Consider the following 19,001-nt stretch of genomic DNA (forward strand, 5'->3'; position numbering starts at 1 on the left):
TATACTGAATTAATTTGATGTTGGTTTATACATATATTATTAAATTATGAATGTGCCCTTGCAAAATTAGTTTGGATTCTGTAAGATTTATTTATATTTTTGAAAGTAGTCTCTAATGCTCATCAAGGATCAAAATTACAGTAAAAAGACAATATTGTGAAATATTATTACAATTTAAAATAACTTTTTATTTTTATTTATTTTAAACAGCCATTACCCCAGTCAGTGCCACGCGATCCTTCAGAAATCATTTTAAAATTACGTGTTTTTTGAGAGTGCTTAAACTCGCGGTAGACTTAAGTCAGTCATAATGTTCTTTGACAATATAAGTTCTTTGCTCGCATTCTCTGTATTCACTGTTTAAAATAACTGTGGAAGGTACAGATAATAAAAAAATAATCCATCATTACCTCATGAACATCCTCCTTCATAGTGTCATCAAGCTTCGTCTAGTGGCGAAAACTTACATATTGCACCTTTAAAACTATGGAGCGGCAGTACAACACATTTTACAAGATTAGTTGTTTGTCAGTGGTGCTCAAGATCTGGAATATCATTTGTCATCGTCCCGCCAAAAAACAACCTACAGTCACTGATATTTATCAGAACTACCTCCTATCTACAGAATAGCAAGATGTTAAACTTGTGTTTAAAGAAAACAAATCAAGGGTCACATAATATATTTTTATGTTGCATTTTATGTTATTTGACATTTTCACTGTTTACAATGGCAGGGCCTGCCATCTTGTCTTTTTGGCTTTTTTCTGATTGTACTTTCACCCCAAGGGGGAAATCCAGGGGAACGTTCAGGCTCACACCGGTGCCCAACGTTTTGCTACGGTAAATCATTTTGTTTCACTAAATGTTTAGTTTTGTTTGTATTTATAAAACTATTGTGCACCCATGATTTTTCTAGAATAACTTTTGCTGCTGAATTATCCACTAACATATTTTACAATAGTGTTTTTTGTCATAGATTATGATTATATATTTTTTTTATTTGTTATTTTTCATTAAAATGAGGTTAGCAGATTGTGTTTAACACACACAAGAGTGATGATCAGGTCAACACACAGAAGTATAGAAATTCTACAATGATTAAAAATTTTTTAAAAAAACTGCCCTCGGATCAGATCGGATCAGAATCTGCCGATACTCAGAATTTTTGGTATCGGATCGGTTCTGAAAATATGGTATCTTTGCATCCCTAGCTCAAACAACATGTAAAAGTGAATTTTGCATAATTGGTGCCCTTTAATGTGCCCCCCTCATCCAATAGCCCAGGATAACGTTCATGAATGTCCCGAATGATAACCTGCCCAGGGGTTTGGCCATAGATTCACATTTGGTAGCTGGTCTCCATTATAAATAGTTGTTTATTAGAGGTAGCACTCATATTTCTATCTGTGGCACCTTTGGAAGTCCTACATACTGTAACAGCCAGTATTCATTTATATCTCAGTCCGGTTAGCAGTTCAATCTATTTGTGAAGGCTTTATGACATATTGATGCCAACATGTCTAACAAGTGTGTGTGTGTGTGTGTGTGTGTGTGTATACAGTGTCAAGCCATGTTCAATCCATAATTCCATGAATTTCTCCCTAGGGATCAATAAAGTTCATTGAAGAATTATCTTGTGCTGAATACAGTTTCCTTCACAACAGGCCATTGTCAGTGTCCTTGCCATTCTAGTTCGTTTCAACCTCTCAATACCTTTATCTGGTTTCAGTTTTTAATCAATTCTAATATGTTTTTCTCTTCCAGAATTCAGAGAACATAAAAGTTACAACTTCGGCAGGCACAGTCACTTGTAAAGCTGTCATTGTTGCGTGTCCTTCTCACTTGGCAGGTTAGTGAACGTACACACACAAGTCTATGAGAATCACATGGTTTGTGTAAAACAGTCTATCGAACTGACCCCAAAACAGCAGTCAATCATGTGCCCCCTGTAGTGCACTTCCTCCTGGAGTACCGCCATCCAGGCTGCAAGTTTGGCTGCCACGTTTGGTTTAACAGATAGTCCTGCGCAGTCTGTTGCGCGGAGTCTGGCGAGGACACTTTTAATGTGACGGATCTAAGGACAGCTCTGAATTACGCAGAGTGCCTGAACTGCCATCGTCTTTCTGGCTCTAAATCAGAATTTGCGGATGGCAAGCTGACAGGTGACGGGAACTCTTAAAAACTGGAGACAATGTTGAGATTAGACAGCCGTCCAAAATGCATTCAGCGATTAAATAATGAAGGCAGCGTGGCTTGAAGTCAACCCTCTGGCTTGTCTTCTCCTGTTAAAAAACTGAAAACTTTTCTTGACAGTCTTACTGGGAATCAGAATGCATTATAAAATCTGCACACATATAATTGTACATATTACGTATGAGACAATGCAAAAAAAAAAAAAAGTTTAACTTATTTTTTGGTGATGCTTGCAAGTTGGAAAGTAGCTTTAAAAAATAATTCATACAATACAATTTGATGGCGATTTTATGCCAATATTTAATAATGAAAAAACCCAAAACAAAACCCACAAACAATCTCAAAAATGTTGAGTAATGACAGTCAGGGAATAACATTGTTTTAGTCAATTACTTGAACAAAGCTAGTATATAACTTCATCAGACTTGGGATATAGTGAAACAAGTAATATTCATATTTCACATATTTCATATTCACATTCAAGTCATTTTCATATTTTTTTATATGAAAAATATTTAAAAACAAAAAAATTTAAATGTCCCCAAAAAATGTCTTAAATTGATATGCAGTCGTGTAAGACATTTAGTAATAGTATTATAGTATATTATTACAATATTTTGTAAATATAAAATATTACTATTTATTATTATGAATAATGTTTTCCGAAAATGTCTTATAGTTGATTTACATTAATGTTACTACAGTATTGTAATATTTTGTTAACGTTAATATATATTATTACTAATTGTATTAGTAATAATATTATTATTATAGTATTAATATTATAGGTTCATAATTTTACAATTTTACTTGGGTGGTGGTGGTGGGGGGGGGGTGATCTGAAAATGTCATAAATATCGTTGATTTACATTAATATACATATTATTACATGTTAAAAGTTTAAAATATTAATATTATTATAACATGTTATTAACATGTTATGATGTGTGTGTGTATATATATATATATATATATATATATCAGTCATTACTAAATAATTATTTAATTCCAGTTTTTTTACTTCTCTCTGTGATGTACAAACTGATCCGCTCTGGGCATTGAACACCTACAGGGTCTGTAACGCCTATTGACTCACTCACTGGAGTGTTAGCGTGTCCCACTGTGTGTCTTCTTGTCATCTGGGCTGATGGAGACCAATGTTTTAACCTCCCATCCATCTATCTTTTATAATGAGTGAAGTCACTCCCCCACCACCTCCATTTCAATGATTAATGAACTGTTTGACTTGATAGTACTTTATTGTGCTTCATTTTGCCATGCCAGGTAATAGAAGACTTCTGTTCTACTGGCAGCCCACAAGAGCTGCCTCTCACTGTATATTCTCAATATTGAGTTTCATATTACATTAAACATTTAAAGGAATAGTTCACCCAAAAAAATAAAAAATGTGACTTCAGTATCATTACAAACTCCATATTTTTCTGTTTTTCCAAATGTCCTTGCCATTCAAGCTCCACACAAGTAGCATAGTCGTGAATTCTGAAGTAATAAGGGCAGTTTGTGTAATACTTCACTGTGCTTTTGTGGTATTTTTAGACCTTTTTAGAACCCATGAACTGCTGTTGCATGTCAAGAGATGCGTAAAGTTTCTCTTTTTTTTTGTGACCAAAGTCTACTAAAAGTCTAAAAAGTCTACAGATAAAACAAATAGCAGGTTTGGAACAACATAAGGGTGAATAAACAATGATCGAATATTAGGTTTGGTGTGAACTATTCATCTAAGACAGGGCTATCCAAACTCCGTCCTGGAGGGCTGGTGTCCTGCAGAGTTTAGGGGGAAATGGTGTGTGGCCAAGTATGGTGACCCATACTCAGAATTTGTGCTCTGCATTTAACCCATCCAAGTGTACATGCACCCGGAGCAGTGGGCAGACAATGCTGCGGCGCCCGGGAGCAGTTGGGTGTTCGGTGCCTTGCTCAAGGGTCTCACCTCAGTCGTGGTATTGAGAGTGTTGGTTATTCACTCCCCCACCTACAATCCTTGCCGGACCCGAGACTCGAACCCACGACCTTCGGGTTACAAGTCCAACTCTCTATCCATTAGGCCACGACTGATATGTCTCCCTTATCAGACACACCCAATTCAGGTCTTGCAGTCTCTACTAACGAGCCGATGAGTTGAATCAGGTGTGTCTGATAAGGGAGACATACAAAATATGCAGGGCAGGGGTGCTTGCAGGACAGGTTTGAAAACCACTGTTCTAGTATGCCTAGTAAGAGCTTGATTAGCTGCTTCAGGTCTGTTTAATTAGGATTGGAGCTAAACTCTGCAGGACACCGCCCCTCCAGGACTGAGTTTGGACAGCCCTGAAAGAGGACTCCATGTGAATTAGACACTCTTCCCCTACCTTTACAGTCATCGTTTTTAGATATTTGTTTACTTTAGATGTCACAGGGAATGCCAGTCATGAGGAAAGTCAGTGAGACGGACGTCTTCTAGCGATCGCTTTAAATAAGCGTGTTAAACCTTATATGCAATCCTGGATTTCTCTGTCAGTTGGGGAGAGGACAGAATATGAAGTGTGGGTGTGCGTGGGCAACCATGAGAAATGAACGTGTGTGTGTGTGTGTGTTTGCTGAGATTGTTGTGCGTGGGTGCGTGTGTAGCTGTATAAACCCATGAAGTATTCATGCTTTGCTGCACCAAGCCTACAATATGCCTGCAATTAATCAGGTTGTGGGATGTATGTGCTTTTTGTCTTGGTATTTTGGTTAGTGTTCGGATGCTCAACCGAGTTTGGACGCGTTCCTTCGGTGCGTTTGTGGCGTGTCGAAGCATAACTGGGTGCAGCTGGTTGGATGCTATATTTAACTCCCAAGTCTTCCTCCAAAATGCTGTACCTGACTAAGCTGGCACTGCAGCTGCATGCAATTTGAGCTGACTGGCAGAGAAAACGGTCCCCGGCCCGGCCTCACATCGACACTTTGATGAGAGAGCATCTCCAGTGACGGCGGACTACGGTGGTGGCAAGAAACCTCACAGACGCGTCACTCAGAGTTTCGCTTCGAGGACTTTTTATACTACAGGGAAGCATTAGCATCCGTTTGACTGCCGTGACCTATTTTTAAGGATGTTTACAACAAAGTATAAGATGATTTTTTGGTTTAAAAGGGCCAGGATGTTTCCAATTTCCCAGCGCTTTGGGAATGCTTTCAAAAGCACAGGCGTTATGCCCAAACCTTTAATTAGCAAATTGCTGGTATCACTTTGCCATTCACAGATAAATGAAGGCAGGGTGGGTGTGTGAACGGGAACAAAGGATGCTGCAGATTTTGGGCACTGGAATTTTCAACTGAAAATGGCATTTTATGAAAGTTTTGACAAAAAAAGAAAAAAAAAATAGAAAATGTGAACACATTAATGCCTAGAATGTTTTTTTTTGGGGGGGGGGGGGGCAGTGTTCACATGGAAATATCAAAGTTTAAAAATGCTTTGACATCAGTTGACAGGTGCAGTTTTATTTTCTGTGTTGACATATTTCTTATTCAAACTGGAAGTTTGGGCAATAGACAGGAAACATTGAAACAATCAAAAAAAAAAAAGGGTTCAAAAATTGTATTTGTATTTGAGTTGCAAATAAAATTTTCACACATTTGTTTTACAGTTACCTTACTTTAATAAACAGCGCTTTCTGCACTTAAATCTTTGCACAGTTTGTATTTATTTCATTTTATTTAAATAATCACATTTTCAAAGGCAATTTTTCTAATTGCTTAACAATATGTAATTTGCTGTTTGTAAGCAATTAAAATAAATGCACCTGCTAACTGTGAAAACAATTACATTTATTCAGTAGCATGAACATGGCTATGAATATGGCTAGCTGTAGAACAAGCAATATTCATTTAGTTCAAATGTATGAGATCCAAACATACTGGAAAAGTATATAGACCCTGTTATTGTGTATTTAAAACACTGTGCCATTTATTCTGTTTATTAGTACAATTACAAAAATCTTACCAGTGTCTTAACTATTTCATTTATCTGGTGACAAATATGCATTGCATTAAGTTGATTGATTTGTTTGTTAAAACTATAATTCAATTGGATGGAAATTTAATATGCAACTCAAATACACAAATCTTAAATGTAGGCCTAAATATTGGTATTGGGGGAGGAGCATTGTCATTCTAGGGCACATTTGATTGGACAGAATTCTGAAAAGTGATGAAAAGGATGAGTCGTCTGTGTTTTTAGATCTACACAGTTGTACAGTATTTTTGAAATTATTTAAAAGTTTTATATTAAAAAGTATGCAAAATTTATATTTGTATTAATTTAGATTATAATTTGTTTTGTTATTCAAAAAGCTAATTGATAACAAGCATTCTTGGTTTTCAGCCTACTATGTCCAGAATTTTTTGTTTCGGTGCAAAAGTAGTGTGAAGTAGTTTTTTCTTCTTTCCCACCCCCTTTTTCTTTCTTTCTTTAAGTACAGTTTTCCCCAAGGCTCTAGGCAAGTGGGAGAATCCTACAGAAATGCTGAGAGGACCTGTGACACATTAGCATGAGGTTATGCTATAAATGTCTGTTCCACCACTCACGGCTACCTGAGTAATAGGTAACAGATGCCAACGAGTGAGGGGGGAACAAAGACAACACACAAAAAAAAAAAAAATATATATATATATATATATATAAACCTGAGGGCAAGAAATAGAGGGATAGACTGACAGAAGTGTAAGAGGAACTAAAATATGGGCTGAAAAATATCCAGGGAATTCACCAAAGCATGAACTGCAGCCACAAAGCATGTGCCTAGTGTTATTTATTTACATTATTGTTTTAACACCCGGTTCACTAAAGGAATCATGCAAACCAGGTAAAGACAAACATTTTCAAATACTATGTGCTGAATGCAATTTGCACAAAACAATTTCCATCCTCCAGCCTATTTCTGAATGCTCGGTTGTGGAGGATACAGCAGATTACAACAATCTGGTGCACTTCACTGACCTGTACAGCGTCACTCCCTGAATGCTTTGTTAAAATGGCAGTACTGCACTTTTTTGATACAGTATATGTCTGTTTAACACTCACTCCATCATTTGATTGTTATTAGATGAATTACAGCTGCCACAAGTGATATAAAACCACACAAATATCTTATTTCTTCAAAAGCTGCGCAAATGAATTCACCCTTCTGTCCTTGTATTTGACTGCCAGAAAGGTGGTATTGCAGCAATGCTATTTCCCAACGTCTAGCATATTGAAGTAAGCAGACAGCCGCTGTCGCTTACAAGCACACAGTTATGATGGACTGCCAGGCACAGAGCGATCGCTCTCAATCAATGAGAACATCTCCACGGCTCAGTCACTGCGGCTAAATTAGATCTGTTTCCCCGTCTGCCATCACAGCCCTTCAGAGAAACAGATTCATGTGGGTTGACATGGGATTGTCGGTCACATGTAAACAATTGCACATAAATCATGGTTAAGAAAAGATGCATTAGCATGTTGTGTGGTTTGTTTTATTCATTAACATGTCGGAGAGAGTTAACCCAATGGAAATGTGCTAATCAGAGCCTCTTGTTCAATTAGCAATGTTCGTGAAACATAATGTAATCAAAATATATTTTCCTGATTGCCGTTGCTTAATAAAATTACACGTATAGCGCTTCTCCGCTTTGCTTGTCTTGTTTGATTTCTCATTGTCAGGATAGAGACATTTATTAACATTCTCTCCAATTAAAATGCTTTTCTGTGTAGTGCCGGATCCACTTGAATGATGTTGAGTGATTTGCTAAATATTTTACAGATGGACTTAGGGACAATTTCCTTCCCAACAGTATCCAAGCTCCCTTTTATGTCCCTTTTGTTACAATAACCCTGGTATTTTGTAATTGTTTTGTATCTGTGGCTTTTTAGATAATCATATTCATTTAGTTGAGATATCAAAACACACATTCAGCTGGCATAACAGTGACCTGCAGCTATTTAAGTAACGTTGGTTCTGGAAGTATTTTTTTTCCCTACTCATTTTCCTTTTTTTTTTTTTTTTATTCTTCAGTGAACAGTTTGAAGCCATGAACCATGCTAGCCAGCTCCCAAATGAATAACAACATTACAACATTTGACTCGAAGCTAAAAAAGTATTTGAAAATTGGAAAATAGGGAAGTATAAGACTGTGTACATAACGTCTTGAGGAAATAAACTAGTCTGTTTCACTCTGTTTTCAGTGTTTTTTAGGTTGCACACCTGTTTTGCTCATGTTTGTTTACGTGGGGTGTCAAAACTGGAGAAATACCCTCATGTTTCTTGCATTACTTTTTGTTTTAAAGGGGTCATGAACTGAGAAACAAAAATTCCCTTGATGTTTTGACATATAAGAGGTCATTTTACTTTAAAAACATCCTGCAAGTTTCAGAACTCAAAACTTTGGGTGCATCTCAATCAGCTCCCTAGCTCTTAAATCACTACATCGTGTACTCAAATTCGGTCACTGGTAAGTACCCTGGCTCACTTCACATTGGGACAATGATCACTCAGCTTCCGGAGACATGACTACATACAACGTCAACTGACAACATAGTAGAACCTCACCAATTAATAAACAACGGGCAGGACTTATCTCTTTTTTATATTAATTTTTATTCTATTTAAACACATTGTTCTGTTACATGTTCTTACAGTATTTCAGCTGAATAATAATTATAAATTTTAACTAGAAGTTGTTCATTACCTGTCTAGCGATATGTGTTTATGCTGAAATATCTTTAAAAAACTTTTGTCCTTTCAAATCTTGTCATTAAATTTAATGAGTTGGCTCGTTTGGTTTATGTTTCACGCTTCAGAAACGTGATGTAATTTCTGGTAATGGAGCATAGTGAGCATTGATGCTCCCTAGAATTTGTGATGCACTGTGGGATTTTTCAGGTAGCGAACATTCCAGTGCAATGGAAGGATCTTGCAATTGATACAGCCGTTAAAATGGCCGACTGCCTGATCAGTGCCCTGACTACTGAGCTGAGCTGATGGAGATGCATCCTTTGTCGTTAGTCTAAAAACAGCTTATATTGAAGGCATTCTGACAAAATGACAGCTTTTGGAATGTTCTACTCTATGATGTAATAGTATGGATAAGATCCACAGAAGATCATCAACGCCCGCTTCTACATTGCTGCCTGTTTAGCCCCGCCCACCGATTCTATATGACTGCCTTTTTATCCCCGCCCACTGATTCTACATCACTGCCTGTTTAGCCCTGCCCACCGATTTGCACATGTAGTGTTTATGAGAGTGGCAAATGTGCGGGTCTACACAGAAAAAGTGTACGTGAGAAATCACAGCATGATTATATAAAGTTATCATTAGAAGAAGTTAAGTTGGTCAACTTGGTTCTATGGTAATGGTCATGACCTCTGGTTAGATAGAGTGGAAACACTTTACAATACGGTGGCACTAATATGCATTAATTCATGCTTAACTAATGCACAGATAATTATGAGTTAAAGTATAAAATAATTCTGTGCTTCAGCAAGTAAAGTCATAACATATTTATAACTTTGCAAATCATTAGCCAGGGATAAACTATACATGTAAACTAACTAGGGGTAAACTAGTGTGTAGGGGTAAACTAACTAAATGTAAACTAAAATAAATCTAATTTTAAATAACATGCAATTATGTCTCCAGAAAACATTTAAATTCAGTTTACACTTAAATAAGTTACTTTAAAGTATATTATTTCCATAAGTTCTTTTTCACAGAGGTTTTACTGTTAGGCTGTAAAGTCTATGTTTCAAGTGACCGACAGGAGACAACAATTTATTTGTGTGCCCCCTCTTCAAAAGGCTATAGCTGACATGTTGGCTTGTTGCCAGATGGCTGTCTCGTCAAAAATGAGGTCAGTGTCCCTTCTGGCACTGTTTGTTTTACTCAGGCGTAGAGATGGCCCTGAGGGCTGCACATAAAGTTATTGGGTACCCCACACTTACACTCGCAAAATGGCTAAGCCTTAATTACGGCTTTTAGGAGAACAAAGTAGTAGTGTTAAATCGCAGGGTTCTTTAATAGATTGGCAATTTCATGGAAAGCTAGTCACTGGGGTATTAGATCCAATTTGCCAAAGTGCTGCTTGATTAGAAGGTATAGCCACCTGAATCAATACCAAAGGATGATCTGAGACCTATGAGTTATTCTATGTCATATTCTTCCTGTCTGTGTTCCTGTGCTTACCATTTTCCCTTTCATATCTATGAATCCATTTGCTATTTTCCATTTCACTTTAAAGCACATATTTCTATTCAGTCCTGTCCTGTCCTCTATAACGCCCCCTAAATCCAATGTATAAACAGGATCCCAGAATCCCCTATGATCAAGAGTGTCAGCGAGACCTTCCAAAACCTAGTGATGCCGAGAGTAAAAAAACCGAGAGCTGCCTACGTAGGCAGAATTTTAAGGCATGATAGATGTGTACTTTGCTCTGAGACTATAGTAGAATGTACCCAATGTACTATTAAGAAAAACACAGCGATGAGCTTTGTGAAAATATAAATCCAAGATGGCTGCTGATGTGATTGTTGGAATGTTGCATATTAACATGTACTGTATTTCATTCAGTACTGAGAAAGAATTGATAAAACTAACTACCATTTTAGCCAATATTTCTATGTACTATCTATTTTTAAGCTAGTTAGTTTCATAGCATTAGCTTAGCAACATGCTAACATCAAACTTTAAATTATAAAAAGTAAAAAAAGTAAAGTAAAGTCGTGACGTATTGTCAAGTATGGTGACCCATACTCGAAATTGGTGCTCTGCGTTTAACCCATCCAAGTGCACACACACAGCAGTGAGTAGTGAACAAATGCACACACACACACACACACACACACCGTGAACACACACCCGGAGCAGTGGGCAGCCATGCTGCAGCGCCCGGGGAGCAGTTGGGGGTTCGGTGCCTTGCTCAAGGGCACCTCAGTCGTGGTATTGAGGGTGGAGAGAGCACTGTACATTCACTCCCCCCACCTACAATCCCTGCCGGCCGGGGACTCGAACCCACAACCTTTGGATTACGAGTCCGACTCTCTAACCATTAGGCCACGACTTCCCCCATTATGAGTTGCTTCTTACATATGGAGTACAATTTGATGTTTCCAAAGTGTTCCAAATTGCTTTCTATTGTGGTTAGAATGCTTTCCTCAGAAGGTAGCTGCCTATGAAGACAGTAACCAATAAGACAGCTCACAACTTTTACATTTTTATTTTTTTATCACTTGGACGTATTTCTCAATATTTGGGTCACCTTTTCAAAACTCTTCACACTTCTTACCAACTTTCAGTAATTTCAAATCCACTGAACTACCAAAACACTTCATACGTGTTAGAGCCCTGCATTTCAGCCCAGGCCCGATGGGCCCCGACTTTTTTATGCCCCTAGGGCTGGGCTTCAGGCCAATTTTTACATCATAGTTCAGACGCGGACTGGGCCTCAGGCCTCGGGCCTGTTTTAGGCTTCTCCTTTTTTTATATATTTTAGACATCCATCAATTAGTGATGAAACAAATTGCCACTGGTGGAAACAACACAAGATTGTCAAGAGCGGCTCAACGGTGTTTAGTGTCTCCGCCAGAAGCAGCATGCGTCGTCACCGCAGCTGAAGAGTTCTGCGTTCAAATGCACACAATAGGCTAAAGCTTACCGCAAAGCACTGGCAAAACAAAATTACCATGAATGTGTCAGGGGGAAATAGTAAGGAGATGTTTGAATTATTTACTAATAAACTAGTGTTTTCTGAGTCCGTGTCGCAAGGATGAAGTTGCCGATTCTGACTCGCCATCTCCTCATTAGACACGTCGTTAGAGAGAAGTGCATCTTTACGGATTATGATTATAATGAAAGTTTTTGTTTTCAATTTGTTTTATTTCGTTAAGTAGTAATTTAAAGCTTTCTATGGATATATTTGTCATGTCTTTGAGGCATGTATTCGCTGAGTTTCGGTTCATTTTTGTGAAGCACTTCTGTTCAAGACCGAGATGGCAGAAAGCGCATCATGTTTATTTTATACAAGCATGTTTTGTTGATATTGTGAGTGCACGCAAATTAAAGTAGACCCTTTACAGTTCCGAATGGTGTATTACTCTTACCTGTATGAGCAAAAATGACAACGTATTTTAAGTTGTTTCCACTGAAAAAAATGCAAGTGATTGCACTGGCGCCTCTGTCCTGCAAAGCACGCTTTTAACATTGTTGTATGCTTGAACTGTTAATCTATAGATTTTATTTTGATTGATCAAACATAGGCTATGGTCAGCTCACTGTCTTCCGCTGGCCACTTGGTCATTACTTTAAAAAAACAAAAGCTTATATTTAACGAACAAAAATGCTCCAAACGTTTTTCTAAAATAACTTACTAAAAAAACAAAACAAAATATAATCACTTTGCCATTACATACAAAACTGAACTATTTTAATAGCTGAAAAAGTAGTCTAAGCTGTTTTGGGAGAAGGGGGAAAAAAGACGGGCTTGGGTCGAGCTCGTGCCGGTAATTCTGATAAGCTGTTGGAGACGGCCCGGGCTAGGGCCTGAGCGTCTCGGGCCAGGGCTGGGCTAGGGCCTAAATTTGAGCCCCGTGCAGGGTTCTAATACATGTCTCAAATCTAGTCATTATATCACAACACTAGCAAGGTTGTCACCCAACAATCGTCCAAAAAACTATACCTTAAAAACACTAACAACTAATTATACAGTGATTTCTTTTGTAAATTTGTTCTTTGACACCTCGCTGCTGTTTGGAATTCAATGCAGTATATGTTATATGGTCCATTTTTACATTAGAGTGCAAAATTATTCCTACCCTTATGAAAATGAACCATGGTTTTATTATAGTACACGTGTAGTAACCATGTGTTTTGTTTGTTTGTTTGATTAATTTTTTGTGTGTGTAGCAACCACAGTTTTACTATAAATACAATGGTTGAACTATAGTTAATGTAGTGTAGTAAAATATGGGTGATTTGTGGTTACCATGGTTTAACTATATTTACCTTGTTTTTGTCAGACTTGTGTCCCCGTGTTCTGTTTTTCCCTCCCTCTTATGTCCATATATAGTTTTTCCTGTTCCCATTCTCGTTATGTTTATTGGATCCCAGCTGTTTCCCATTAATTTCTCCTTGATTAGTCCCATTATTTTAGCCCTGTGTTTCCTCGTCTCTAACGTCCGGTACTGTTTGTCTTCACCCCGATCTGTGAATGTCTTCCTTGTTTGGATTCCCTGTGAATATTCTGATTAAAAGATATTGTTATTTGAAGAATGCCTCATCTCCTCATTCCCTTGCTCCAACAGACTGTGACAGTTTTTTTTTTTGGTTTTATTTGTAGTAAAACCATGGTTAATTTTCATAAGGGCAAGTCCCCTTTTGTGGAGATGGTATTGAAATTGAAATTGGTGTTACACAGTTGTTTTTTATTAATTGTTTGATAGAATTTCTATTTTTAAGATGTGGAATTATTTCAATATAGTCTTACTGTAGAAATGTAGCAGTGGTTTAACAGTTATGTAAACGTGCAAATTGGCCTCTATAGGCACAATGGCGGTGGTTATGTCTGAGTATGAAAATAATTTATGTAATTTAAAAGATGTAGACAATGTATGTATTTTGTGCCACACCAATAAAAAAATTGCCTACAGTTTAGTCCACATTGACTGCTGTTGTGATAACTGCACTTCTTTAAGTTTTTGAAGTAAATTAATAAAACAAAGATCATTGAAGTAATCTTTCTATTAGTCTTTCTACTCTAAAATGTCATGCTTAATTCAATGAGTTACTTGCTGTTTCTTTGTAATTAGTTGTGAAATTTCTGAGTAAAAATTGTTGCTACACCAATTATTATTATTATTTTTTTTGGAAGAGTTTTGAAAATGTGACCTAAGTTTAGAAAAATGGATCCTAGCAATTGACTGTTCGCAAAGAGCTTGATTGACAAGCCATTTGACCAATCATAATGGCGAATCCACCATCTTGCCCGACAAACAAATCAGACAGGATAGTAGATTAACTGTGGAAAAGATTCACTTGAAAAATATTATGTATTGATGTCTTTCTGCGGTTGAAATAAAATAAGTTATGATGTTCATTCATGTTCATTTTTTGCTTTAAGTAAATATGAAAAGATGATCGGTTCACATGTGCCACTTTAACTGGGGCAATACAGTGATCTGTCACGATATATTAAAGAGCCACGAAATGGTATTTATTGTTTGAATTTCTTAATTAAAAAAAGAAAAAAAGATTCATGCCAGAAGTAACCTGCTCTGTCTTGTCTGTAGGCAAGTTGTCAGTTTCCTCTTTGTTCTGCAATGTATTTTCACTGTGTGAAAACGTTGTGTGTAGTGTAAGAGAAGCATGGCTTGTCAGACATAGCAACAGTAACTAAGGAGGGCGGGTTTTGTGTGAAGGGTTAATTGTAAGAATAGCGCTGTCTTTCCTGTTTAATGTCAGTATCATTCAACTGTTGTTTTCTAGTGCTAAATGACTCTTATTTAATTCAGTGGCACTCTGATTATCTCTCTTTCAGCCCAGATCCGTTATGAGCCTGCCCTGCCGGCTGAGCGCCAGCGCCTCACCCAGTGCCACATGACGAAGTTTATCGTCACGTACCCCACTGTGAGTAACACGCATATAACCCATCCACTTACCCACAACCGGCTTACTGGCTTTCCCAGCTTTCCCAGCACAGTGCAGTCACTTCCCCTACAGCTCTATTGCATTAAACTCTATAATGAAGTTAAAATGTGCAGAGGCATGGAGTGCTGCCTCCTGGTGCTCTGACTAGCACATTCAGTATAAGCCCTCGCTTTAATTTAATATTTAATCTTGGCTCTGCAGTGACTGGAGATGCCACCTTAATCAGAGGATAAGATTTTTCTGTCAACTGTGAAAGATGTTTTTGAACATATTTTGCATATTAAATAAGATAATAGGAGTATTCACTCATTACTTGTGCATTAAATGTTTAAAGATATTGATAAGTTTACACAATTAGAGCCCACTGAAAACCAAACATACACAAAAATCACTCCCAGAATTGGCTGTGAAACTTTTTTTAAGTAAGATTGCGTTAATATGAAATGGTGGTGTTATCACAAATTTAATAACCAAGTAACTCTGTAGTAAGTTGTTTTTCAGATTAACAAAATGATAGATTAACCCTGTTGTAAATGTTTGCATGAGAACCTTTTCTGCACAATGCACTTGTACTCTAATTGTTAGTCCATGATACCCTCCCTGAGTGCTTAAAAATGTGTTTTAATCTTTTATTATTATATTTAATTGCATATGTTCATGAATTATGTATAACACTTTTATGAATGCTGTTGAAGTTACATATGGGAGCCCCATAAGTATGCAAAGAATATATTTACATTTTAGACTTGTTAATTTACCAAATTCTTTTATCCAAATTGACTTTGAAAATGAGCAATACCACATAAACACATTTTGTTATACATCTTTGTCAGTAAAATATTTAAAATAGCTTGTATAATGAATTTTTATTTTATAAATTACAATTTATGCAAATATAGTTGACATTTATGCAGATAATATCTGTTTTCAGCATTGCACTGGTCTCTTTTAATAAAGAATGAATGTTTTTCTTTTTCTAGGCTGTTCATTCTCTGCTTTTTTTTATCTGACTTCACAGGCATTTTGGAAGGAAAAAGGTTTCTCAGGGGAAATTGTGGCACGTCCTTCAGAGGACTGCCCTTTAAGTGTCACATTTGATGCCACCAGCCCCAGAGGCAATCCTGCGCTGGTGGGGTTCATCACTGAAGTACAGGCCCGTGACTGGTGCGACAGAAAGGTGAGAGACAGATAGAGAGAATGAGAGTGAGGGTTTGGGAAAGAGAGCAATGCATTTTAATAGCATATAGCAAGAGTGAGAAATGGAAAGAGAAAGTGAGAGATACAGAGAAGGAAGTTTAATATGTCAGGTCTATTCTCAGTTTCACACTTCCAGGGAATACTGAGACAATCAGTCATGAGGTGAATATATATATATATATATATTGACATTTAGTTGCTCAAAAACCACCTTTGTAAAACATAACAGTCACAATACCCTGCTGAAGAGGCCGGCAGAGCTGCTCATAACCATATGTTGGGTTTTGGAAGCTCATGTGCTTGTTTTCTTCATCTAGCTGAACTTGAAGGCCTCTAATATGTGGAGACAACTGTTAGCATTCCCATTTTAAAGTTCATTTCACACTTTTAGGAGCCTTCAAAACCTTGTATTATAATAAATGGGTGGTTAGCAATTTAATAAAAATATTAGCTGCAAAAAATATACTATGATATACTATTAGCTTTTTTGTCAGATTGCACAGCTACTGTACATTTCAAAGGTCTTTTGATCCCACTTCCAGCATCTAGGGAATAACTGCTAACCATGCTACCCAACAAAACTTTGACCACTTATTGTATCTAAACTAGCAAAACATTTCTTGCTCAACCAGCATGAGCTACATTTTGCTGGAGAAAATTATGACTTGTTGGTTGCTATTAAAACAGTTTTGGTAGATGGAATCAACCTGAAATTTTTAATATTAAACAAAAACATTTCAAATAAAAATCAGAAATGATGCCGGTCAGACTTCTATTTTAAGGTCCATTTCTCGCTATTAACAAACCATTAATTATGACTTTTGCATCAATTAACTACTAATTTGCTGCTTATGAATAGTTAATGAGGTAGTTTCTACGTTTAGGTATTGGTTGTAGAATAGGGTAATGCAGAATATGTGTAAGTACTAATAGACAGCCAATATTTTATTAATAGGCATGCTAACAAGCAACTAGTTAATAGTGAGAATTGGTCCCTATACTAATGTGTTACCATGTTGCCTTACACGGTGTGGATATTTACTGTCCTTCGCAATCACAGATTCTAGCCTACGTCTTGGAATAAATGACCCAAATAAGAATTTTCACTGTATAAAGTAACAAGTCTACCATGTTTGTTCTGACCAACTGAGGAAAAAAGCATTACAATAAATCACGCTACCAATGGTGATTAAATCTAACAATCTGTTAGCTCATATCACATCAAACCATGCAAATTATTATTATTGTTGTACTTTATTCTCAAATTATTAATGTTAACAACATCAGCATTGCGTGACTATGAGTATAGTGTTTATTAACCTACCTGGTCTCATGGCATAAACGTACCTGGGGGCACTTTTTAGAGAGACGCGAAATCCGTACCAATAAGTACATCACCGCAGTTTCCAAAAGAAATGAACACTAGAGGCAGTAAAACTCTGACGCCTTTTATTCCTTTTCACACAAATTTACAGAGTTTCGATTAATAAAGCATCATTTTCACACAATTACTTGAAGAATATCATGTTATGACTTCAAAACAATATTAACCCTTTAGGTGCCAGGGTTTTTTGGAAAAAATGCTGGATTTTGACATCAAGATTTCAAAAGCTTGTGGCTTGAAAGGGCTTAAAGATAGAGATCTACTGTAAATTAGAAAAATGTTGGGCATGACCGAAAGTTTATGTGGGGTGTAAATATACTCATCTAATTTGCATATTATGACGTCATCAGGGGCGGCCCTCTTGAATTTCATAATATTTAGGAAATAGTAGATATTGAATTGATGTTTGATTTTTTTGTTTGTTTTTTTTTGTCTTTTTCTCCTCATTCCAAATAATCAGAAAAGAGGAAACCAACAATAAAACAGGAGAAAGTACTAAATTATTACTATATTACTATACTATATAGTAGTAAAACGCATGTGAACAGTAGCCTACTTTTTGATCAGTTCATCAGTAATATTCAGGAAATAATAGATATTGAATGGATGTTTGAACTTATTTGCATGTTGTTGTTGTTTTTTTGTCTTTTTATCCTCATTCCAAATGATCAGGAAAAGAGGAAATCAACAGTAAAACAGGAGAAAGTAGTAAATTATTACTATATTACTGTGCCATAGTAAAATACATGTGCCTATTTTTTGATCAGTTGACCAGCTATCTGCCCAATCAGGTATCTATGTGACACAGTTTATAGTTCTTGAGATTATGGTACCTCTCATTGCATGGCACAGCACACAGACCTACCCCAAACTGACTGCACCTGTACTGTCTGCCGGCGGCCCTTAGAGCGCGCGCGATCAGAACAATGAACGCAATCTGGCCGATTATCAGAGAGCAACAGCTCTCCTATGGACACTAAGACCACGTCCACCCCTGCCACCCCCATCCCCGTTGGCCAAAGTGTTGAAATGATCACTTGTTTGTGCTTTGTGAACGATCGCGCCTTGCGCGCGACACCATTGCGCGGAAAAGATGTACCGGGAGAAGCGCGATCATTAGACGGCCGATCGTCATTTCCAAAAGGCAAATATTCCCCTTCAGAGTCAGAATCGGCGAATGACATTTGCAACACATCCTCACAGTACAACTTATTATTAGCCGTTTGGCGATTTTCTCTCACAAATCTCACAATTTACTCAGGTGCTATGAACTGAATTACTTCCGCATCAATGACATGATAGCTCACTTACTCTGCTATTTCCTCGAACAATTTTGGTCTAGAATCGAAGTACTACATGTCTGCCATCTAGTGGAAGGGAATACAAATGAGCCATTACACCAGATTAGGAACTACAGCCTATTTCATGAAGTATGACGTCTTGTCGCAATTTTGCGACTTTGGCGCTTAGAGGGTTAATATGCTGGGAGATTTGAAAACTGATGCTTTTGAACGTTAGCTTCACACATATCCAGCTTCATATCTATGGGTTTTCATAGACGATAGGTTTGT

General features: G+C 37.1%; 1 pseudogene across 1 annotated transcript in view; it reads left to right on the forward strand.

The window, feature by feature from the left end:
• Positions 1 to 19,001, forward strand: part of LOC306863780 (amine oxidase [flavin-containing] A-like) — a 44,500-nt pseudogene that overhangs the window by 5,158 nt on the left and 20,341 nt on the right. Inside the window, exons 5-7 of the transcript in view lie at positions 1,765 to 1,849; positions 14,740 to 14,828; positions 15,868 to 16,026. The product of the transcript in view is annotated as an amine oxidase [flavin-containing] A-like (transcript). The remainder of the gene's footprint in view (positions 1 to 1,764; positions 1,850 to 14,739; positions 14,829 to 15,867; positions 16,027 to 19,001) is intronic.

Source organism: Barbus barbus (genome assembly GCF_936440315.1).
Source record: "Barbus barbus genome assembly, chromosome: 45".
In the NCBI taxonomy this organism is placed as follows: Eukaryota; Metazoa; Chordata; class Actinopteri; order Cypriniformes; family Cyprinidae; genus Barbus; species Barbus barbus.